Genomic DNA, 19,630 nt, shown 5'->3' on the forward strand with positions numbered 1-19,630 from the left:
TAAGTGAAATAAGCCAGGTGGTGAAAGAGAAATACCAATGATCTTGCATGTAAATGAAATCTAATCAATAAAACAAACAAGCAAGCAAAATACAACCAGAGACATTGAAATGAAGAACAAACTGACAGTAACCAGAGAGGAGGGGAGAGAAGGATAATAGGGGATAATAGGGGAAGAGACATCAAGGAAGATGCATAAAGGACACATGGAAAAAGCCAAAGGGAGTAGGTTTGAGGGTGGGAGGCAGGGATGGGTGTGGCGGGGGGCATGGTGGGGTGAAAATGGAGACAACTGTACTTGAATAATAATACAAAAAAACTATTACATTTTAAGATTTAATCAAGTCATTGAAAGCCTGGATATTTGGTGGACTTATTTTTTCCTATTTAAAAATTTTAAACAATAATAAAATACACATAACAATATTTACCATCTTAACTACTTGTAAGTGTATGGCTTAATGTTGTAAATTATATTAATATTGTGCAATTAGTCTCCAGAACTTTCTCATCCTGCAAGACTGAAACTCTGTACATATTAAACAACAACTCCTTATATCCACCATATTCTGTTCCTGGCAACCACCATTTGACTTTCTGCTTTAATAAACTTATTTAAGTGTAATCATACAGTGTTTGTGCTTTTGTGACTGGCTTATTTTACTTAGCATATTGTCCTTAAGGTTTATCTATGTTGTAGCATGAATTAGGATTTCTTTTGATGGACTTACTTTTAGAAATAAAATTTCTGAGATATACTTGTCAACATTCCTTGATTTTGTTTAAAATCCCATTTCTACATATGTTGAAAGATAATGATGACTCTCTGACACTGCATATTATTATTGTGAAACTGTAAAAAATGAACTATGTGCTTAGAAAACACCTTCTAGTCACTAATGTGCTCCTCATGAATATCTCATTTTGTTTGGTATATGCACAAATGGGAATATTTATTCCCCTGAATCAGCCAGTGTTTTCTTGCACAAGTTGTTTTTTAATCAGCACTCTTGTTTAGAATCATATTAAGAAGTGTAATAAATAAAATGGCATGCTGTAAAAATCATACTTCAAACATACTTCAAAAATCATACTTGAAACTTTCAAATTCTACTTCAAAATCGTACTTCAAATATTTTATCTATTGATTCTGAAGATTCCAGAGCAACTCTAATTTAAAATGCTCATTGAAAGAAGGTGAAGGGATTAGTCAAAGAATGTATATGAAGGACACATGGACATGGACAACAGTAAGGAGACTGATTATGGAAGTGGGGGCTGGGCTGGAGGGAAAGAGGGTGAACAGGGAAAGAGTAGGACAACTGTGAGAGCATAAATTAAATATTGAAAAAATAAAACACTCATTTTCCACATGCATACCCCCTGTTCCTTGATGCCTTTTTGGCCTCCACTTCAAGCTTTGCTTTCTCTGTTCTTTCTCTTTGTTTGGAGCTGACAGCCTTCTAGACATCCCAGAATTCTTCTGAATGTGATTTGGGTTTCTTCCAAGACCTTCACTGGATGCTGATGCATGGCTAATTTCTCCAGAGCTGGCTCCTTGAAAACATTCAGAAGGTAGTCTAGGTCGTTAGTAGAAAATAATCTCTTGGATTTAATCCAGTGTAAGTACTATCCACCCTTTGTAGCTGTTGTAACTATTTCTTCCCTCCACTTCATGAAGAAGTGGGAGTGGGGTATTTCAGTCAAGATGGAGGCATAGGTAAATATGCGTAACTACAGAAAAAATTGAACTAGACCTCAAAACAAATAATACTCAAAATTATCAGAAAATTGAGTGGAAAACCAAGGAGTTAAAGAAGCCAGATTCATCCATATGGGTAGGAGGGATGAAGATGCAGAGATGAGCAGAGAGGTGTAGAGACATGCTGTGGTGCAGAAAAGCACTGGAACACATGGTACCACATTCATGTGTGGTAGATAAAAAGTGAGAGCAATACCACAGGAGTGAGGGATCCCACCTCCAAGCCAGACCACACAGCCCAGGGTATGAGCACCAGGAAGATAAATCCCCACAAATTCTGGCTGTAAAAACCAGTGGTGGTTGGGGCAACAGAAGAAAAAGCTAATTTTCAGAAGACTCTGCTTAAAGGGCTTATGTGGACTTAGAACTTATGTAGAAACACACCCTCTGGAATTCATTACCAGGGCAACAGCTGGAAGGGTGCTAATTGAGTACAGGAACTAAGTGAAGTGATTGGAAACAGGGCAAGTGCCAGGCAAATCTCCTGAAACCAGGCAGTGGCATTGTCCCCTCTATGAGCCCTCTTCCCATACAGAGCCACAAAGTGGTGAAGCAGGTTGCCCTGTCCTACTGATTACCTAAGTTTCTACCCCACACAATTTATAGGAGCCTTTTCTACAATAGGCCACACTAGTAAGACAGGGAGTCAAAGCAGCTCTACCTAATACACAAACACAAAGAGGCTGATAAATTGAAGAAACAAAGAAATATGGCCCAAATGAAAGAACAGACCAAAACCCCAGAAAAATAACTAAATGAAAGGGAGATAGCCAATGTATCAGATGCAGAGTTCAAAACACTGGTTGTAAGGATGCCCAAAGAACTCAGTAAGTGTAGCAACAGCATAAAAAAGACCCAGGAAGAAACCAAGTGTACATTAAGTGAAATAAAGAAAAATCTACAGGAAACCAACATTGGAGGGGATAAAGCTGGAATTCAAATTGATGATTTGGAACATAAGGAAGAAATAAACATTCAGTTAGAACAGCAAGAAGAAACAAGAACTCAAAAAATGAGGATAGCATAAGGAACTTTTGGGACTTCTCCTAATATACCAACACCTAAATTATAGGGATTCCAGAAGGAGAAGAGGAAGAGCAAAAAACTGAAAACTTATTTGAAAAAAATAATGAAAGAAAACTTGCCTACTTTGGTAGACGTACAAGTCCAGGAAACACAGAGAGTCCCAAACAAATTGGACCCAAAGATGGCCACGCCAAGACACATCATAATCAAAATACCAAAGATTTAAGATAAAGAGATACACTCTCTTAGAAGCAGCAAGACAAAAGGAGAGTGTTACCTACCAAGGAGTTCTCTCCCATAAGACTGTCAGCTGATTTCTCAAAAGAAACCTTTCAGGCTAGAAGGGCCTGGCAAGATGTATTCAAAATGATGGAAAACAAGCACCCGCCACTTAGATTACTCTCTCCATCAAAGCTATCATTTAGAATGGAAGGACAGATAAAGTGCTTCACAGACAAAGTAAAGCTAAAGGAGTTTGCCATCACCAAGCCATTATTACATGAAATGTTAAAGGGACTTATTTAAGGAGAAGAAGATCAAAACTATGAACGTTAAATGGCAACATATTCACAACCCTCAACAACTGAATCTAAAAAAGACTAAAACAACTAGAATAGGAACAGAATTTTAGGTTGGAGATCACATGTAGGGTTATCAGTGGGGAGGGGGAAAGGATGAGAATGGAGGAAAAGGTACAAGGATTAGGAAGCATAATTGGTAGGTATAAAATAGACAGGGGGATGTTAAGAATAACATAAGAAATGGAGGAGCCAAAGAAATTATATGCATGTCCCATGGAGATGACTTAAGGAGAGGTGCTTGAAGGAATGGAGGTAAGGGCAGAAGTGGGCAAAGGGGAAAATTGGGACAACTGTAATAGCATAATTAATAAAATATATTTTTTAAAAAAGAAATGGGAGTGTGTATGCTGGAGAGTGATGATCCACCTGTGGAGAATCTCCAAATGGGGTCTACATCATCCCACCATTGTATATTGAGATATAATTGACATATGACATTTTTTTAGTTTAAGGTGTTCAACATAATGGATTGAAATAAGTATGTATTATGAAATGATTACCACAGTGGATTTAGTTAACATTCATTACCACACATACTTACATTTTCACCTTGGGATGAGAAATTTCAAGATCTGTTCTCTTAGTAACTTTCAAATATGCAATATAGCATTGTTAACTATAATCACCATTCTGTTCAGTAGAACTTATTTATTGTAATATAATTGGAAGTTTCTATCTTTGGACCAATTTCACCAGTTCCCCTTCAGCCCTGTGGCTCTAATTATGTCTGTTCCCTGTACCTATGAGTCTGCTGTTTTTAGATTCCACATATAAGTGAAATAATACAGTATTTGTTTTTCCTGTCTGGCATATGATAATGCTTTCAAGTTCCCTTCATATGTTGCAAATGGCAGGATTTTCTCCTTTTAATAGCTGAATAATATTCATATATATATATATATATATATATATATATATATATATATATGAATATATCACATTTCCCTTATCAGTTCATCTGTCAATGAACACTTAGGTTGTTTCTATATCAGCTATTGTGAATTATGTTGCACTAATATGGGGATTCATATATTTCATTTTTTATTTTTAAATTTATTAATTTATGTTATTTTATTTTTAAAAATATATTTTATTGATTATGCTATTACAGTAGTCCCATTTCCCCCCTTTATTCCTCTCCACCTTGCACCTCCCACCCACATTCACCCCCCAACTTAGTTCATGCCCGTGGGTCATACATATAAATTCTCCAGCTTCTATATTTCCTATACTATTCTTAACCTCTCTCTATCTATTTTCTAGCTACCATTTATGCTACTTATTCCCTGTACCTTTTCCCTCATTCTCCTGCCACCCCCTCCCCACAGATAATCCTACATGTGATCTCCATTTCTGTGATTCTGTTCCTGTTCTAGTTGTTTGCTTAGTTTTTTTTTTCTAGGTTTGGTTGTTGATAGTTGTGAGTTTGATGTCATTTTACTGTTCATGGATTTGATCTTCTTTTCCTTAGATAAGTCCCTTTAACATTTCATATTATAAGGGCTTAGTGATGATGACCTCCTTTAACTTGACCTCATCTGAGAAACACTTTATTTGCCCTCACATTCTAAATGATAACTTTGCTGGACAGAGTAATCTTGGATATAGGTCCCTGACTTTCATAACTTCAAACACTTCTTTCCAGACCCTTCTTGCTTGTAAGGTTTCTTTTGAGAAATCAGCTGACAGTCTTATGGGGACACCTTTGTAGGTAACACTTTCATTTTCTTTTGCTGCTTTTAAGATTCTCTCCCTATCTTAATGCTTGGGTACCTAATGATAGTGTGTCTTGGTGTGTTCCTCTTTGGGTGCAACTTCTTTGGGACTCTCTGGGCTTCCTGGACTTCCTGGAAGTCTATTTCCTTTGCCAGATTAGAGAAGCTCTTCTTCATTATTTTTCCAAATAAGTTTTCAATTCCTTGCTCCTCCTCTTCTCCTTCTGGCACCCCTATGATTCAAGTGTTGGAATATTTAAAGTTGTACTGAAGGTTAGTAAGCCTCTCTTCATATTTTTGAATTCTTGTTTCTTCATTCTGTTTTGGTTGAATGTTTCTTTCTTCTATCTGGTGTAAACTGTTGATCTGAGTCCTGGTTTCCTTCCCATCACTGTTCCCTGTGCATTTTCCTTTAATTCATTTTTCATAGCCTTCACTTCTACCTTTATTTTGTTGCCATACTCAACCATTTCTGTGAGCATCCTGATCACTGTGTTTTGAAGTGTGCATCTGATAGGTTAGCTATCTCTTCATTGCTTAGTTATATTTTTTCTGGAGCTCTGATCTGTTCTTTCATTTGGGCCATTTTTTGAGGGGGGGGGGTCTCAGCACATCTGTTACATAGTAAGGGAAAGAATCTTAGGTATTCGCCAGGGTGGAGCAACCCATGTCACTGCATTGTGGTGCTTTACACAGAGGAGTGTTAAAAAAGGGAACAATTCCACCTGCTCAGCTCTCAGCTGGCTTTCAGTCACTTCCTCTGCTAGCTACAAGTGAATTGGGCCCTTCTGGTGCTGATTCCCAGGTGGGTGGTTTTGTGTATGCTCTAGGACCTCGTGGGTCTCTCCAACAAACTCTCCTGTGAGGTGGTAGTTTCTCCTGCTGCCACACCCTAGAGTTTTTTTCAGTCAGAGGTATTGAGGTTTTATTTCTCAGCGCTAGAACCCTGGGTTATGCTTTCTTTCTTGCTCCCCAGTTGTTCCTCCCTGTTTATCTGCATGCAAATGAGAGACCTCCTGCTCCAACAGCTGCTGCCCTACCTGCTCCATGAGCGACCTCCTTGCCATAAGTACCTTCTTCCCTGGCTGTCCATCTCATGATCTGGATTAATGTTTCTTCTTTAATTACTTGGTTATTGGACTTCCATACAGTTCAATTTTAGGCAGTTCTGGTTGTTTTTTGTTTTTAAATTTGTTGCTGTACTTTTGGTTGTTGGATGAGGCACAGTGTATCTACCACCACCTCTATCTTCCATATATCTTATTAATATAGTGATTTTTTTCCTTCAGATATATACTCAGAGGTAAGGTTCCTGGATCATATTATAGTTCTATATTTAACTTTTGAAGGAATTTCACACCATTTTTTATAGTGGCTGCACTAGTTTACAATCCCACAAATAGGGCACAAGCCTTCCCCTTTCTCTACATCCTCACCTACACTTCTTATCTCTTGTCTTTTTGACAATAGACATTCAAAATGTGATTGACATATAGCATTACGTTAATTTCAGTTGTTCAATATAATAATTTGACATTTGTGTATATGATCATCACAATAAGGTAAGTCTAGTTCACATTACTGCACATAGTTACTAATTGTTAAACATAATTTTAATAATTTAATTTTTTCAGATTTTTATTATGGCACATATTGTGGTATAGCTTGGTAAATGTGAAGGGAATGTATATGCATCCTACAGTGTTTTTTTTTTCAGTGTTATATAAATGTCAATTACTTTAAGTTGGTTGGTAATGCTGTTAATGTTGAAAGTGTTAAGTTACTATATCCTAATTGATTTTTTGTACTTATTTTATCAAATATGGAAGGTGAAGTAATGAAATCTCTGCTTCTAATTGTGTGTTTGTCTATTTTTATTTGGAATCCTGTTTTTGCTTCATGTATTTTGAATACCTCTTATTCATTTCATAGCTGTTTAGGTTTGTTATGCCTCCTTAATGAATAACATTTTGCCATTATAAAATAACCCACTTTATGCCTGGTAACAGCTTTTACTAAAAAATCTACTTTTTTCATTGTAATATAATAACTGCAGTTTTCTTTTGATTAGTGTTAGTTTGTTATCCTTTTGCCTGTCTATTGTGGGGCAATTTTCCATTGATCTCTTACATTTTTATACTGCTTGTTTCAGATTTTGTTCTGGACTTTGTTTTTTTAAAAAAGAATCATGTAACAGTCTTGCAAGATAAAAGTAGGGTAGAGGGAGGAGGGCAGAATGTTTTTCCTGACCAGAATAAAGAAAAGTTAATTTAGGACAATTAATTAGTTAAATTTGATTATTGATATGGTTGGACTTCATGGAACCATTTTGCTATGTATTTTCTATTTGCCTTATTGGTTCTTTGTTCCCTTTGTTTTATTTTTCTGCCATTTTTTAGACTGAGTTTTTTTCGAAAGGATTAAACTTTTTTTTTGTCCTTACCATAGGACATTTTTTTCATTGTTTTTAGAGAGAGGGGAAGGGAGAGGGAGGAAAAAATAGAGGAGAAGGGAGAGGAGAGAAAGGAAGGGGAAGGGAGGAGAGAGAGGCAGAAACACAGATGTAAGATAGAAATACTGATTGGTTGCCTTCTGCATGCAGTTCCTGACCGGGGATGAACCTACAACCTACATAAGTACCCTGACTGGAAATTGAACCCAAATCTTTCAGTTTATGGGATGACATTGTAATCAACCGAGACACACTGGTCAAGGTTTTTTTGTTGAATTTTTAATGGCTGAAACAAAAAATATCTAAAACTGCAGTCCCTGGAAGAACCATTTGTTCTTATTGGTCTTGTACCTCCCTTTGAACTTGACCTTGGCCTCCGCTGGGCCTTGTGTGTCACAGCAGGGTCTATGATGTCCTTGTTGATGACAGTTTTGTCCAAGAGGATATCCGCAAAGTATCTTGTGGCATGAAGTGATTGTAGTTGTAAACTTTCTCAAAAGACTTGATTTTTGACCTCTTGGCAATTTTCTTGCTCATGGCATCTTCACTTTGCTGGGATAGTGAAAGTTCTAGCCAACAGAGCATACTTATAGGGGCAGTGTGAGGTGCCATAATCAATGTTTTTCATGATGACTACTTTGTATCGGGAAGAATGTCTTGCCAGGACTAACAGCATTCCCCCAGGTTTCATAAACTTTTCCATTTCTACAGCAGCCACTTGGGCATAGAGCAGAAAGAAAAGAACCACATTTCCACTCTAAATTGAATATTTTTAAAATTCCATTTATCTCCTTTTTATTTTTGAATCATTATACTTCTTTTTTGTGTAATTTTATTTGTTGCTTTAAGTCTTAGCGTAGACATGTTTTAACCTATCACATGTGTAAGTATGTACTGGCTACTGTTACAAATACTAAAAACCTGGTGGCTTAAAGCAAAAGAAAATGATTCTGTCATGAAATATGAAATAAATTTCACTGGGTTAAATGCAAGGTATTGGCATGACCACACTCCCTTCAAAAGCTCTACAGTGGAATTTCTTTCTTGCCTCTTCCTGTTTGTGGTGGCTGCTGGCATTCTTGATTTGTGACCACATCACTTGAATCTTTGCCTCCATGGTAACATTGTATACTCCTTTTTTTTTGTCTGTGTCAAACAGTCTTCTGCTGCTCTCTTATAAGGACATTTGTGATTGCATTTAAGGTCTACCCAGATGATGTGGGATAATCATCCCATATTAATATCCTTAAAGTATTCATATCTACAAAGTCTTTGCCATTTAAGGTAACATTCCAAGGCTCCAGAAGTTAGGACTTAATACCTTTGAGGGCCATTATCCCGCCTACATCACAGCCTAGTTTCAAGTGGTATTATAACACGCCACATATATAACAAGAAAACTTATAACAGTATATTTTCACTTCAAAATTGTTTGTGTGCTATTATAGACATACATTTATATATATTCTAACTTCTTCACTACATTGTTACTGATTTTTCTTTTTTTTAAACAAAAAAGTAGTTTTTTTAGAAACAAGGAAGGGGAAGAGAACAAGGAGAGAAACATCAATGTGAGAGAGAAACATCCATTAGTTGCCTCTTGTATGTGCCTTAACCGGGGACCAAACCTGTAACCTAGGCATGTGCCCTGACTTGGAATTGAAACAGCAACCTTTCCTTTTGCGAGATGATGCCAAACTAACTGACCTACCCCAATCAAGGCACTGATTTTTCTTTAAACAGTCAATTATCTTGGAAGATTTAAATTTAAAATATCTTTATATAGGATCCAAGATGGTGGCAGAGTAGCTGGAAGCTCCATTTACCTGCTCTCAGACATGACCGGATTTGAAGTCAGGACACAGAGTGAACCGTGAGTGAAAGTATCTATGAGTGAGCACATATGCAGGTGAGAGCATGGGGAGTGCACAGGAGTACACAGAAACTGGCCCATCTGTGGGTTGCAAGGGAGCTGATGGCTCAGGCTTTCTAGGCATTCCACCACTGCTGCCCACTGCTGCCCACTGCTGGCTGCACAGAGTTGGGGCAGCTGTAGATTGACTCAGGACCCTTGAGCTACCAGGGAGGTGAGGAAAGGCCTGGGAGGTGCAGGCTCCTGAAACAGCCCAGGGGAGCACACCTGCCTGAGGCTGAAGATCTCTGGAGGGCGTGGGGTCAGCATGCTGCCACCACCCTGTGTACAGTATAGCTGTGGGGCTTCTCCCAACAACAACTGGGAAAGATTCAGAGAGAAACTTCATCTAAAACTGTTGGAGGCTCTGAAAGGAGGTGGCCAGCCCAGATCCTGAGTGACTGAGTTTTTTGGGGACAGGGAATGCGTGGAGAACAGGAGCCACAGGGACTAATGAAATAGTATGAGGGGCATAGAGAAACATTTTTTTCCCTTTTTAAAAATATTTTATTGTTTATGCTATTACAGTTGTCTCAATTTTTCTGCCTTTGCCCCCTCCACCCTGCCCCCTCTATTTAAGCCTATCCACTTATTTTTACTTTATTGTTGTTCAATTATAGTTGTCTGCATTTACCCCCACCACTCCCCCACACCCCAGCCAAACCCACCTCGCTCCCTTGTTTCCACCACCCACTTGGTTTTGTCCATATATCCTTTATAGTTGTTCCTGTAAACACTCCCCCCCCACCATTATGCCTTCCCACCTCCCCTCTGGTTACTGTTAGATTGTTCTTAATTTCAATGCCTCTGGTTATATTTTGTGTGCTTTTTTCTTTTGTTGATTAGGTTCCACCTAAAGTGATGTCATATGGTATTTGTCCCTCACTGCCTGGCTTATTTCACTTAGCATAATGCTCTCCAATTCCATCCAAGCTGTCACAAAGGGTAGGAGCTCCTTTCCTTCTGCTGCATAGTATTCCGTTGTGTAAATGTACCATGGTTTTTTGATCCACTCATTTACTGATGGGCACTTAGGTTGCTTCCAGCACTTGGCTATTGTAAATTGTGCTGCTATGAACATTGGGATGCATAGGTTCTTTTGGATTGGTATTTCAGGGTTCTTAGGATATAATCCTAGCAGTGGAATTGCCAGATCAAAAGACAGTTCCATTTTTAGTTTTCTGAGGAAAATCCATAGTGTTTTGCACACAGGCTGAACCAGTCTGCATTCTCACCAATGGTGTACTAGGGTTCCCTTTTCTCCACATTCTTTCCAACACTTGTTTGTTGATTGTTTCTGATGGCCAGTCTCAATGGTGTGAAGTGGTATCTCATTGTAGTTTTACTTCGCATATCTCTGATGGTTACTGTTGCTGAGCAACTTTTCTGGGCCCTCTGTATGTCTTTTTTGGAGAAGTGTCTTTTCAAGTCTTTTGCCCATTTTTTAAATTGGGTTGTTTGTCTTCCTGGAGTGGTGTCATGTGAATTCTTTATATATTTTGGAGATCACACTCTTGTCTGAGGTATCATTGGAAAAAATGTTTTTCCATGTAGTTGGTTCTGTTTTAATTCTGATGTTGTTTTCTGTTGCCATGCAGAAGCTCTTTAATTTGATGAGGTCCCATTTGTTTATTCTTTCCTGTATGTCCCTTGCTTTAGGGGACATATTGGTGAAGATATTGCTATGTGGAATGAGATTTTCCTGCCTATGTTCTCCTGAAGGACTTTTATGGTGTCATGGCTTATATTTAAATCTTTTATCCACCTTGAATTTAATTTTGTGTATGGTGTAAGTTGGTGATTGAGTTTCATTTTTTTTTTGCATGTAGCTGTCCTGCTCTCCCACATTTCTTGAACAGGCTATTTTTGCCCCATTTTATACTTCTTCCCCCTTTGTTGAATAGTAATTGACCATAGAGTCTTGGGTTTATTTCTGGATTCTGTTCTGTTCCATTGGTCTATATGTCTGTTCTTATGCCAGTACCAGGCTGTTTTGAATACAGTGGCCTTGCAATATACTTTGATATAACGTATTGTGATCCCTCCTACTTTGTTCTTCTTTCTCAAAATTGCCACAGCTATTTGGGATTGTTTATAGTTCCATATAAATTTCTGAAACATTTGTCCTATTTCTGTGAAATATGTCATTGGTAGTTTAATAGGTATTGCATTGAATCTATAAATTGCTTTGGGTAGTATGGACATTTGGATTATGCTAATTATTCTGATCCATGAGCATGGTACATGCTTCCATTTGTTTGTGTCTTTCTTAATTTCTTTCTTTAGTGCTGTGTAGTTTCCTGGGTACAGGTCTTTTACCTCTTTGGTTAGGTTTATTCCTAGGTGCTTTATTTTTCTTGTTGCTATATCAAATAAGATTTTTTCCCTGATTTTTGTTTCTGATATTTCATTGTTGGTGTACAAAAAATGCCTTTGATTTCTGAGTATTTACTTTGTATCCTGCTGTTTTGCCAGATTCACTTCGCAGGTCGAGTAGTATTTGGTGGAGTCTATAGGGTTTTCTATGTACACTATCATGTCACCTGTAAACAATGGCAGTTTTGCTTCCTCCTTTCCGATATGGATGCTTTTTATTTCTTTTTCTAGTCTGATTGCTGTGGCTAGGACTTCCAATGCTATGTTGAATAAGAGTGGTTAAAGTGAGCATCCTTGTCTTGTTCCTGATCTTAGTGGGAAAAGTTTTAGCTTTTGCCCATTGGGTATGATGTTGGCTGTAGGTGTCCTGTATGTGGCCTTTATTATGTTGAGGAATGCTCTGTCTATTCACCTTTTGCTGAGTGTTTTTTATCATAAATGGGTGCTGTACCTTATCAAATGCTTATTCTGTATCTATTGATATGATCATATGATTTTTTATTTTGTTTTGTTTATGTGATGTATTATGTTTATTGATTTGTGAATATTGTACCATCCTTGCATCCCTGGGGTGAATCCCACTTGATCATGGTGTATGATCTTTTTAACATTTTACTGGATGCAGTCTGCCAATATTTTGTTGAGGATTTTAGCATCTATGTTCATTAGCAACATTGGCCTGCAGTTTTCTTTGTTGTGTCTTTATCTCGTTTTGGGATTAGGATGATGCTGGCTTCACAAAAATCATTTGGGAGTTTTCCATCTTATTGGATTTTTTGGAATAATCTGTGAAGGATTGGGGTTAGCTTATCCTTAAATGCTTTGTAAAATCATCCTGTGAAACCATCTGGACCAGGGCTTTTGTGTGTCAGGAGTTGTTTGATTACTGCTTCAAATACAGAAACACTTTTAAAAGGGAGGTGATACCAGATCCAAGGCTCAGCAGGGACCCAGGGCTCACACACCTGTGTGCATGGGTGGGGAACATCAATTTTGCTAACCAAAAACTCAGAGGCAGGGAATACACTGAAGTAATGGGAGGACCTGACCCAGCATGGCTTGTGAAGAGAGGGCAGCTGAGAGTTCAGGCCAAAACTCCTGTGAGACAGCAGCAGGCTTGGGCCTTGAAGGCAGGAACTGAATGCCTGAGATTTGCTGTAGTAAACCAGATCCTTTCACATACTGGTGAAACTGACCCTCACCTGTGGGATTACAGGCTCAGCAGATGGGTCAGGCTAGGCTCAGGAGTTTCCTGCTGCATACATTTCCTCAGGGGTAAGAAGAAAAAGTGCAGATAGGGCTCTTCAGACATTACATTCAAGAAAGCTCCTTGGGTCCCTTTCTAAGAAACCCAGCAGAGAAGGGAAAGTAGAGACAGGCACTAAAAGACACGATCTGCTCTCTTGCATGGCTGTTTAACATTCACTTCATATCTTTCATGTTTGAGCACAATATGGCACCACATTTTATAATATGGTCTATTTAAAATCTCATGTATTGCTCTTCCGTTGTCTTACTCCATACTACTTTTTTCCTCCTTCTTTGTATTTTTGTTCTAAACTCTATTTTCTCTCTTGCTACAACTTGTTTATATTCTGCACTAATACTATTGCTCCCCCTCCAGCCTCTCAAAACACTTTGTCACTAGTTATCTCACATTCTTTTTTTCCTATTCTTGAAATACCCTTACTCTCTCTCCAACCTTATCAATCTTTGCTCTTAGGTTGTAGATAAGAAGTTATTCTTTTTCAATCTGACTTCTAAATAGTCACTATCTTTGTATTTTAAATCCCAAATTTCACTGTTTATCTCACCTACTCCATTTTGCCTTCCTCCTGCTCCTTCCTTTTTTCATTTTAAATGTTAGTTTTCCCTGTCTTAGCCAGGCTTTCCTTCCACACTCTTAGTATTCCTACTCCCTCTGTCCTCTCAAAATAACTTCTCATTCCTCTAGATGACTCTGACTCTTAAACTCTTCTTTCTTTCCTTTAACCCTGTTATTCCTATCCCTCCTATAAAATCTTAGCTAACTTGTTGTTGATATTATAGTGGGGGAACTTTTACTACAGTTAGGTCCATATTTTATATATATATATGTGTGTATATACAAACATACACACACACACACACACAGTTGTGGTTGTCTACTTTTTCTCTAATAGATATATACATATATATACATTTTTTCTTAATATTTTATTTATTTATTTTTTAGAGAGAGAAGGGAGGGAGAAAGAGAGAGAGGGAGGAACATCAATGTGTGGTTGCTGGTGGTCATGGCCTGCAACCCAGGCATGTACCCTGACTGGGAATTGAACCTGCGACACTTTGGTTCGCAGCCCACATTTTTTCTTAACTTTAAGTTTTAATCTAATACTATATGTTTCCCTTTTGTTACTCCATTCCACCTTCTCTCCTCCCATTTTTATTTATGAAGTAAATTTTATTTACTCTCCCTCTCTGACTTATCTCTATTCTTAGTCTTATTATTGACCCTCCCTCTACTGTTGCAAAATCTCTTTTCTTTTAGTAAGTCATCTCATATTCTTTTTTTCTTTCTTAAAATATTCTTAATCTCTTTATACCTTATTACTATGGGCCCATTTGATGTTTATAGTGTAATTGTGGTGTTGGTCTGTTTCCTGTGCTGTTGGTTTTTCTTCTGGCAGCACCAGTACAACAGTATACAAGATGTGGTGGGTGGAGTGACTCTCTCAGTCAGTCATATGAAGGGATGAGCCCACCAAAGAATGATCCAACAGCAACCAAAATCCAACTACAACTGGAGAGGCCACATAAAAGTCATAAAGGGCAGCACAAGAACACCCAGCTGAGGTGATCAAGGAGACCGCACCACTGAGTCCTAAAGGTCCCTTATCACAGAAGATTACACCATGAACACAGGGAGTCAAAACAGATAAATCTATCATGCAGGATACAAAAAAAGGTCATGAAAATGGAGAGACAAAGAAACAACCCCCAACTGAAACACAAGGAAGAATTCTCAGAAAGACTGTTAAATGAAACTGAGGTAACCAAACTATCAGGCATTGAGTTCAAAATAATGGTTATAAGGATGCTCAAGGAGCTCAGTGAGAACTTCAGAGAGTTCCAGCCAAGATGGAAGCATAGGTAGAAACCCTTCACTTCCTCACACAACTGAAAGGAGGATAACAACCAATCTAAAATCAATAAACAACCAGAAGTACCAGGAAATCAAACTGCATGGAACTCTGATAACCAAGAAATTAAAGAAAAAGTCAACCAGAATAACCAGACCTGTAAGAACATGTGTTACAGTGAAGGCCGGATGAAAAAAAATCACTGTGAGGTGATGGACTGTGAGAGTGGGGCTGGCTGAAGGTGAGACTGAGACTCAGAGTTGACCGTGGACTACAGCAGTTGCTGTGGTGGGAGAAACTCCCAGTGTCACAGGAGAGTTCTTTGGAAAGCGGGCTAGAAACAAGCAGGCAATCTGCATTGTTCCCTCTCTGGCCCCTCCCTCACAGGCAGTGCCACAGCACAGCAAGGGGGGCTGCCCAGCTGTGGCAAATACCTAAGGCCCTGCCCCCTTACAATTTAGCAGGTATGCCGAGACAAAGAAATATAGCCCAAATGAAAGAACAGAGCAAAACTTCAGAAAGAGAACTAAGTTATAGGAGATAGTCAACATAACTGATGGAGAATTTAAAGCCCTGATAATCGAAATGCTCACAGAACTGATTGAGCTTGGTCGAAAAATGAAAGAACAAATGAAAGATACCCAAAGTGAAATAAAGCAAAATACTCAAGGAACCAACAGTGACAGTAAGGAAACAAGGACTCAAAGCAATGCTTTGGAACAAGAGGAAAAATAAATATCCATCCAGAACAAAATGAAACAAGAATTCAAAACAGTGAAAAGAAGCTTAGGAATCCGTAGGACAACCTGAAACATTCCAATGTCTGAACGATAGGGGTTCCAGAAGAAGAACAACAGCAAGAAATTGAAAACCTATTTGAACATATAATGAAGGAAAAATTCCCCCATCTGGCAAAGAAAATAGAATTTCAGGAAGTCCAGGAAGCCCAGAGAGTCCCAGAGAAGTTGGACCCAAAGAGGAACATACCGGGACACATCATTATTAGGTACCCAAGATTAAAGATAAAGAGAGAATATTGAAAGCAGCAAGAGAAAAGGAGATCATTGCCTACAAAGGAGTGCCCATGAGGCTATCAGCTGATTTCTTAAAAGAAACTTTGTATGCAAGAAGGGTCTGGAAAGAAGTAATTGAAGTCATGAAAGGCAAGGACTTACATCCAAGATTACTTTATCCAGAAAAGCTTTCATTTAGAATGGAAGGGCAGCTAAAGTGCTTCCCAGATAAAGTCAAGTTAAAGGAGTACATCATCTCTAAGCCATTATTATATGAAATGTTAAAGGGACTTATCTAAGAAAGATAAGATAGAAAATATGAACACTAAAATGACATCAAACTCACAACTATCAACAAATGGACCTAAAAGCAAAGAAAAAGAATGAAAACAAAAACTAAGCAAACAACTAGTACAGGAATAGAATCAGAGAAATGGACACCACATGAGGGATTTCAGTGGGGAGGGGAAGAGAGAAATAGGGGGGAAGGTACAGGGAAGAAGAAGCATAATTAGTAGGCATGAAATAGATGGGGAGAGATAAAAATGGTATAAGAAACAGAGAACTTGAAAAAAAACTTATCTGTACAACCCATGGACATGAAGTAAGTAGGAGTGAATGCTGGAGGGTTGGGGTATGCAGGGTAGAGTGGGGATAAAGTGGGGAAAATTGGGAAAACTAATATCATGAGAAAATATACTTAAAAAAGAAGAAAGTGGAAATCACCTTGTGTTATAATGTCTTTGAAATGAAAATAAATCAGTACTTTCTACAAAACAAAACAAAACAAAACAAAACAAAAAAACGGATTTCAGAGAACTGCAGGGAAGCTTCAGGAAACTTACTGTGAACTACATCAGTATGAAGAAGGACATAGGAACTCTCAATAACAGTCAGGAGGAAATGAAAAATACAGCATCTGAAATGAGGAAAACAGTAGATGTTATCAAAAACAGGATATATGAAGCAGAGGATCAAATCAGTGAGTTGGAAGATGGAAGACAAGATAGAAAGAAATTCCCAGAGAGAGCAACAAAACAAAAAAAAGATTCAAAAAGAAAGAAGAGGGGTTAAGGAAGTTTCTGGGCAACATGAAACATAATAATATCTGTATCATAGGTATACCAGAAGTGGAAGAAAAAGAGCAAAGGATAGAAAACCTATCTGAAAAATGAATGACAGAGAACTTCCCTAACTTGATGGGAGCAAAAGTCACACAAGTTCAGGAAGCAGAGAGGGTCTTGATCAAGATGAACCCACTGCAAGAGGACCACTGCAAGTGACATGATAATTAAAATGGCAAAATTCAAAGGCAAATAGAGAATCTTAAAGGCAGCAAGGGAGAAACAGATAGTAACATACAAGGGAGCTCCGATAAGGCTAGAAGCTGATTGCTCAACAGAAACACTATAAACTAGAAGGGAATGACAAGATATATTCCAAGTAATGAAAAGGAAAGGCCTGCAAACAACACTAGTCTCTACGCACCAATGCTCTAATTTAAAATGGAAGGTGAAATAAGGAGTTTCCTTGACAGAGGAAGACTAAAAGAATACATCTCCACCAAAGAAAGATTGCAAGGCATGCTAAAGGGACTGTTTTATGAAGATGAAGAAAATGAGTGAGAGAAAGGGGAACATAGGTACAAAGGGAAAAATGGCAGTGAATAACAACCTATCAATAATAACCTCAAATCTAAATGGAAGAAAAGCTCCAACCCAAGTACATACTGTAGCTGAGTGGATAAGACGACAAGACCTGTGTATATGGGGTCTGCAATAGACTCACCTCCGAACAAAAGACCTACATAGACTGAAAGTGAAGGGTTGGAAAAAAATATTTGAAGCAAATTGTCAGAAAAAAACCTTGGGTAGCAATACTTTTATCAGACAAAAATAGACTTCAGAACAAAGGCTATGAAAGAGACAGAGAAGGACACTTCATAAAACTTAAGGGTAGAATCTATTGAGAAGATATAAATACTATAAATATATATGTACCCAAACTAGGAGCACCCAAACATCTCAGCAAAATCTTGGAGGACTTCAAGAAAGATATAGACAGGAACACACAAGGGGATTTATACCAGGGGATTTTAACACCCCTCTGTCAACAATGGATAGATGTTCCAAACAAAGAATCACCAAAGATATTGTGGCACTGAATGACACCCTAGATCCAATGGGCTTAACTGATATGCACAGAATGTTTCACCCCAAGGAAGCAAAATATACTTTCAAATGCACATTGACCATTCTCAAAGATAGATGACATGAAAGGACACAAAACAATCCTCAACTAATTCAAGAAAACTGAAATTATATCAAGCATTTTCTCCAACCACAATGGCTTGAAAGTAGAAATCTACCTCAGGGGAAAAACTCAAAAACTGTCAAATTCATTGAGACTGAATAACGTTATTAAACAATGAATGGGTTAACAACAAGATCAAGGAAGAAGTCAAAAAGTTTCTGGAAACAAATAAAAATGAACACACAACAGTCCAGAGCCTGTGAGACACAGTGAGGGCAGTCCTGACAGGGACATTCATGGCAATACAGGCCTACCCAAAGCAGATAGAAAAATCTTAAATAAACAACTGAATCCTACACCTATAAGAACTAGAGGAACAACAACAAAGCCCAGAGCAAGCAGAAGGAAAGAAATAATCTCAATCAGAACAGAATTAAATAACAGGGTCTAAATGAACAATTCAAAGGATCAATAAATCCATAAGCTGGTTATTTGAAAGGATAAATGAACTTGACAAGCCTCTAACAGATTCATCAAGGAGAAAAGAAAGAAGACCCAAATAAATAAAAGCAGAAGTTAAAGAGCAGAAATTACAACCAATATAATAGAAAAGTACAGAGGGTTTTAAGAATTTACTATGGACAACTATATGCCAAGAAATTTGAAAACCTGGGCAAAATGGACAAATTTCTAGAAACGTAAAATTCTATAGAACTGATTCAAGAAACAAAAAGCCTGAATAGAATGATAACAGGTAGTGAAATTGAAGCAGTAAACAAAAACTCCTGGCATACCAAAGCCCTTGGACCAGATGGTTTGACAGGAAAATTTTACCAAACATTTGGATAAGACCTACCCCCATTTTTCTCAAACTATTCCGAACAATCCAAGAAGAGGGAAGACTCCCAAACTCTTTATATGAAGCCAACATTATTTTAATTCCAAAACCAATAAATACACAACAAAGAAAGAAAACCACAGGCCCAAATCACTGATGAACATAGATGATAAAGTCCTTAACAAAACATAAACCAACCCAATCCAACAATACATTACACAGATCATACACCATGATCAAATGGGATTCATCCAAGGAATGCAAGGTTGACACATTTGCAAATCAATAAATGTAATTCATCACCTAAATAAAAGGAAAGACAAAAATCACATGATCATATCAATAGATGCTGAAAAAGCATTTGATAAAGTACTGCACCCATTTATGATAAAAACACTCAGCAAAGTGGGAGTAGAAGGAGCATACCTCAACACAATAAAGGCCATATATGAGAAATCTACAGCTAACATCATACTCAATGGGCAAAAACTAAAAGCTTTCCCCCTAAGATCAAGAACAATGTGAAGGTGTCCTCTTTCATCACTTGTATTCAATGTAGTACTGGAAATTCTAGCCACAGT

The 19,630-nt window shown here is 37.9% G+C and overlaps 1 pseudogene; it reads right to left on the reverse strand.

The window, feature by feature from the left end:
* Nucleotides 1–7,837: 7,837 nt before the first annotated feature.
* On the reverse strand, nt 7,838–8,238 carry LOC123806901 (annotated as a pseudogene).
* Nucleotides 8,239–19,630: the final 11,392 nt, after the last annotated feature.

This window comes from Phyllostomus hastatus, unplaced genomic scaffold (genome assembly GCF_019186645.2).
Source record: "Phyllostomus hastatus isolate PE091 unplaced genomic scaffold, TTU_PhHast_1.1 phas_scaffold_39, whole genome shotgun sequence".
NCBI classification, from domain to species: domain Eukaryota; kingdom Metazoa; phylum Chordata; class Mammalia; order Chiroptera; family Phyllostomidae; genus Phyllostomus; species Phyllostomus hastatus.